The 5,730-nt window shown below is 39.1% G+C and overlaps 1 pseudogene; it reads right to left on the reverse strand.

Moving 5' to 3' along the window:
• Window positions 1-2,196: 2,196 nt before the first annotated feature.
• Window positions 2,197-5,125, reverse strand: LOC140332667 (olfactory receptor 10G6-like; annotated as a pseudogene).
• Between the last annotated feature and the right edge of the window lie 605 nt (window positions 5,126-5,730).

Below are 5,730 nucleotides of genomic sequence, written 5' to 3' on the forward strand. Positions count from 1 at the left end.
CTATTCATCAGTGTTAAATTCTGAAAATATTCCAGGAAAGGACGTATTTTACACCGGTGTTGAAAAATATGATTTAGTTTCAGGATCAACTAAATAATGGTCTTGCTTGATTTATATATCTGCTCTGTTTATCACTATCAATATAATAAATGTTTGAATATAAAATAGAAATATGCTAGTTAGCTCATCCAGCACCTCTTGAAGGAGTAATAACTTTTTTTCTGAAACAAATATACCAGTATTGGTAAATTATTATAATCATGACAACCTAGCAGGAAAGAAAAATACATTATTGGAAAATGTTACAGAAAGGTGGACTCTATTTCCCAAGCAGTTTATGTAATAACTAATAAAAAATATCTTTTGAGAAACAAACACATTATCTGTGATTTACCCGGGTTTCAAACAATATCTCATTAGTTTGTTGTCCGTTCCCCTGATCACTACATTTATAAGCCTTATGAAATCCATGGAGAAAGATGATTTTATTTAACATGGGAATAAATAAGAGATGTAGGTATGGTACATTTAATTGTTGTTCTCCAGGCCATTCTAACAATAAAAAAATTCTATATTACTAGTAAGAAAAGGTAAAAACAAAATCTGCTTAATTTTTTTTTAACCATAGTGTAGGCCCATCTTACATTGGGTACATAACACAGGATCAATGGGGTGTCAGCCAGTGGTGTTGTAGTGCAAGAAACGCTCAAGAGGAAGTTATCGCTATCTCGCTTTTACAGTCCATTCACAGGGTCAAGGTGGGTAGGAGAATGTACATAAAACTAAAACTGCAGAAGAGAATGATCAGCTCCACTGCTACTGTAGACATTCCTGTGCTTTGTAACATGAATGTGTATTTCTCATAAGAGATATACCACCTGGGAGGTCTGGCTCATGGCTTACAGTGGATTACCTTAGGGGTCCATACTTCAGTAGAAGGCAGTACTCTTCAGGCTCCCCCATCTCCCAGCCACATGGTTCCTATTTTCAAGTTCCTACCTTTATTTAGTGTTGTAAGGGTTTTCAAGGGAAAAGGAGCAGCTGTTCAGGCTGGGGAGTTCTGTTGCATGCTCTCCCTGATCAGTCAAGTTCTGTGTCGGTTTGTTCTTTTTTTTCTTGTATTGATAGAATTCCTAACTGACTTATTGGGCTTGATTTATTAAAGCTCTCCAATGCTGGAGATAATAAATTTTTGTTTTTTACAATATTTGTTGTTTACAATATTCAATAAAGATATGATTGTGTTAAATGTTTTGTGTGTATTTGCTATTCTTTATAACGCGCAGATTAGATTACAGTCATAAAAAAAACACAAGCTGACACTAAACTCCATCGGTCAAGGTTCTCTCCTCCTGTGCCATTGCTTGCACTTGTCTGGGATGCAGGTTTGTCATCTACATAATATGGTGGCTTTGTAAATAAAAGTAATGATAATAATTATGTTTACTGTGTACGGTTTACTTAAAGCAAACCCATGCCTTGATCATGCACATTAAAGTATTTCTATATTCTGAATAATCAGTAAAAGTATTCTAAAACAAACTCTTATTTGTTGTTTTACTTGTTATTACCACTTGTGTTACAGTACTAATGTGCAAAACATACATTGTTCCAATTTCATGTTAAATGTCACTCCAAGGTTTTTTGACAACAATTTTGCATTACAGCCCATGAGAACACAAGGTAACATAGGTACGTTGAGATCCAGTGTAATAACAACTTTCATGCCCTACCTTGCCGAGGGCAGCCCACTTAAACAAACAAATAAATCATAAATGCTTAGAGCCTTGCTAGCATACATGTGAACCTAATCCACAAAGTCTTAGTTGTAACTTCACTTAAAAAATTGCTGCCAGGGATGATTGTTTTAGAGCTATTTTACCACTTGTCAATAATAAGTACATAGTTTATTACCCTTTAGTGTGGGTATAGCTACACTTTCAGAAAATCACTTCTTGTTGCAGCCTGACCATTGGCTCATAGTTATCAGTAGTATTGTCATTCTGCTGTGTGTGGTTATCCTGTTAGCTTTTGTGCTATCAGGTGTATAAAATGAGATGCAAACTGATAACTTATTTATTATGATTATGATTTATGATTATTTTATTATTAATTTTTATACATAGACCATGGACTTATTCATAACAAATCACATCATTGCACTGATTTCTGCCTTTTATAGCTATATAAATAAAATCATATCAAATAACAATGATGTAAAAATAATTCACATAACATTTCAGTACAGTTTTCTAAGTAACATAGTAATTTTTTTAAGGCTTCCTTTCCTTTTTTGTTTCTTAGGCTATATATAATTGGGTTTAGTAAAGGGGTGATCACTGTGTAAAACATAGCCACTGCCCCATCAAAAGAAGATTTTGATTTGGGACGCATGTAAGTGAACACACAAGGCATATAAAACAATGCTACCACTGGTATATGACAGACACATGTAGAAAAGGCCTTATTCCTTCCATCAATTGCTTTTTCATTATTAGCTTATATAATATTTATGTAAGAAGTTTTCATCAGAAGAAAGAAGCTAAGGGAAATTGCTGCAATATTAGCCAGTATCATAGTTTTGTTGATTGAGGTGTCAGCACAGAACAAATTTAGCACAGGGATTATATCACAGGAAAAATAATCTATATAATTGGAGCGACAAAATGTAAGGTGGAAGATTAGCACAGTGTGAGTAATGGAGTGCCCAGCCAACCTGGATCCGAAAGCAAGAGACATACAAACCTGCCAGCTCACCAGGCTGTTATAGTGTAAGGGTTGACATATGGCTACTAGTGTTTGTCGAACAGCTGAATGTTCGATTCAGCAGCTTTTCAATCGAATAGCCCAATATTTTTTGGGTGATCGAACACCAAATTCGAACACCAAGTCTATGGGGGGGGGGGGGGGATTCGGGTTTTTTTTCGTGACTGTGAAAAACTTCAAAAGCAATCAGGGGAGTAGAGTTGACTCCCCTAATTGCTTTTGCAGCCCTAGCGTAACTGTAGTATGTGTTCTTAGATAGAGAATATCTCTGACCGCAAAGCTCCCACGGTCACCGGGCTGTACTTATCAGCCCCGTGATCATAAGAACTGAACTGCAGATGAACTGTCAATGGAGAAACTCCATTGAGAGTTCATCTGCAGTCACAGCTGATTGAAAGCACTCGCGTGCCTCCTATCAGCTGTGACCGACCGGGTTCAGACCGTGGGAGCTGAACTCAAATGAACTCTCAATGGGGAAACTCCATTGAGAGTTCAAATGCAGTTCCACTGCAATCCCGGGGCACTAGAGGTTAATTAACCTCTAATGCCTGGGGATCGCAAACACGCTGATAACGATCAATGATAAGTACAGCCTGGTGACCGTGGGAACTGAACTCTGATGAACTCTCAATGGAGACACTCCATTGGCATGCAATAAATAAGCCATTCAATAAATAAGGGTAATGCTGGATGACATGCTCCGTTGTTGATGATGATATGTTGATGATATAATTCAGTATTTATCTATCTGCTCTGTTATTCACTATCAATATAATAAATGTTTGAAAAGAAAATAGAAAAATGCTAATTATCTCATCCAGCACCTCTTGAAGGTGTAATACATTTTTTTCTGCGGGACATATATCAGTATTGGCAAATTATTATAATAATGATAACCTGCCAGGGAAAATGTTATAGAACAAGAGAAAGATCTACGTTCACCTAGCAGTTCATGTATACACATTAATAAATTACCAGAGAGCCAAACACATTATCTGCGATTTAACCAAGGCTTCATATCAATGTCTCTTTAATTTGTTTTCTGTCCCCTGATCACTGCATTTATAAGCCCTATGAAATCCATGGAGAAAGTTTTGTTTAACATGGGAATGCATAGGAGATGTAAGTATGATACATTGGGCCTAATTTATCAATGAAATCCGCACTCGCTGGTCGCGCGTACTTTCGCCCTTCCAGCGAGCCGGTTTCCCGCGCTTGTACACTCGCCGCCTCACTGCCAGCCGGATTCCTGCCTTGATAATAATGAGCAATAGGGGTCGCAAATCTGCCAATTAAGGCGATTAGATTTCAGTTGCGCGATTAAGGAGGATCTGTTAAGCTCAATGGTGAGATCATAGCAAATAATTAGCGCACACCTGCTCTCTGTTCTGTGCATATCTACAGTCCTTTACAGGTCAATTAGAATCTTTAATGCTTCATCTTCTTTTGGGTAAGTAATACTTTTTTAGGTTATATTGTACTCATTCACAGGCTTACGATTTCGGATCGCGAATACGAATGCGCGAGCGAGCTTCCGATTTTGCTTGATGAATCAGCCTCAATGTGTGTTAGGGTGTATTGTAAAATAGGTTTATTGGGAGTTAAAATGGTGTTCTAGTGCAAGAAACACTCAAGAAAAAAGAACAGATTGACAGATAGATGTTCTTATCCCTATGTTGCCTTTATTGCCCAGTCACAGGGTAAGGGTGGGTAGAAAAATGTACATAAAAATTGCAGCAGAGAAAGATCAGCTCCCTCCACTTAGACAGGGATGTTCTTTTTTGGCCCAAATGTGTAAATCTCACAAATCGATAGACAAATATACTAATCTATTGGTAGGTAAACTAAATCTTTGTATTTCATATCTGTACTGTCTAAGGTGTCCTCTTGGAGTTCAGCTTAAGAGTTTCTGACATTAGGAAACCCCTGTGCAATCCAGCCATTCATTGACTTATATGCCATTTCTAGTCAGATGGCAGGGATACAACTCCATAATTAACCTTTTAGTCCAGTAATAGTTTGTGATTTGTTAGCCGAGTGGCTTCTTTCATCTAAACCTAATTACACTGGCTTTATTTGTTGAAACAGAATCTTTATAAACAGGCTTGTTTCTTGTTTTGCGGAAAGCTGGTGATTTCCTAGAGTACCAATCAGTTAACTTGTAGGGCACTGCCGGATGTCATCTCGGCCAGTTATGGATGAAGAGTGCTTGGAAGAGGAGCTTTCTACAGTGGAGGAGGACGACTGTCACAGTTCTTGTTTTCACAGTGGTCCCAGCTAAACTGTCCTGCAGCATCCCGTGCCTGTGTTCCCTGTTGAGCTGCCAAGCGCAGCACTCACTTTCTGGCTGATAGAACATGCAGCACTTTCAGGAGCTCATGAAGGGAACAGAGGCTATTTTAGCCTCAGCAGTAATGGTGGCTGGTGCTGTGACTTTGCACCAGCTACCGTATTTTTCGGCGTATAAGACGCACTTTTTCTTCCCCAAAACTGGGGGGGAAAAGTGGGTGCGTCCTATACGGCGAATGCAGGTTTAAAAAATAATTAAAACCGGTAACATACTTACCCGATACCGCAATCCCGCGATCCTGCGTGCTTCTCGTCTTCTCTCCTCTCCTCCTGGCTGCAGCGCGTGTCTTCCTGCAGACCCAGCGAGGAGAAGCCTGCACACGCGATCCCGGAAGCAAGCTGGGAGAGCAAGCGTGCCCCCGCGATCCCGGAAGCAAGCCGGCGGAGAGAAACGGACCGGTAAGTGGGAAGGGATGATCAGCAGGGGATAAATTTCAGAATCTTTTTTTTCTAGATTTTCCTCCTTTAAAATTGGGTGCGTCTTATATGCCGGAGCGTCTTATACGCCGAAAAATACGGTACTTTGATAGGTGAGAGGGAAAGCAGGTGGTTGTTGGTGACGCGGCTGATTTGAAGCTCAAATTGAAGTACAAGAAAAGATTTACAGGGGTGAGT

Source organism: Pyxicephalus adspersus, chromosome 6 (assembly GCF_032062135.1).
Source record: "Pyxicephalus adspersus chromosome 6, UCB_Pads_2.0, whole genome shotgun sequence".
Classification (NCBI taxonomy): domain Eukaryota; kingdom Metazoa; phylum Chordata; class Amphibia; order Anura; family Pyxicephalidae; genus Pyxicephalus; species Pyxicephalus adspersus.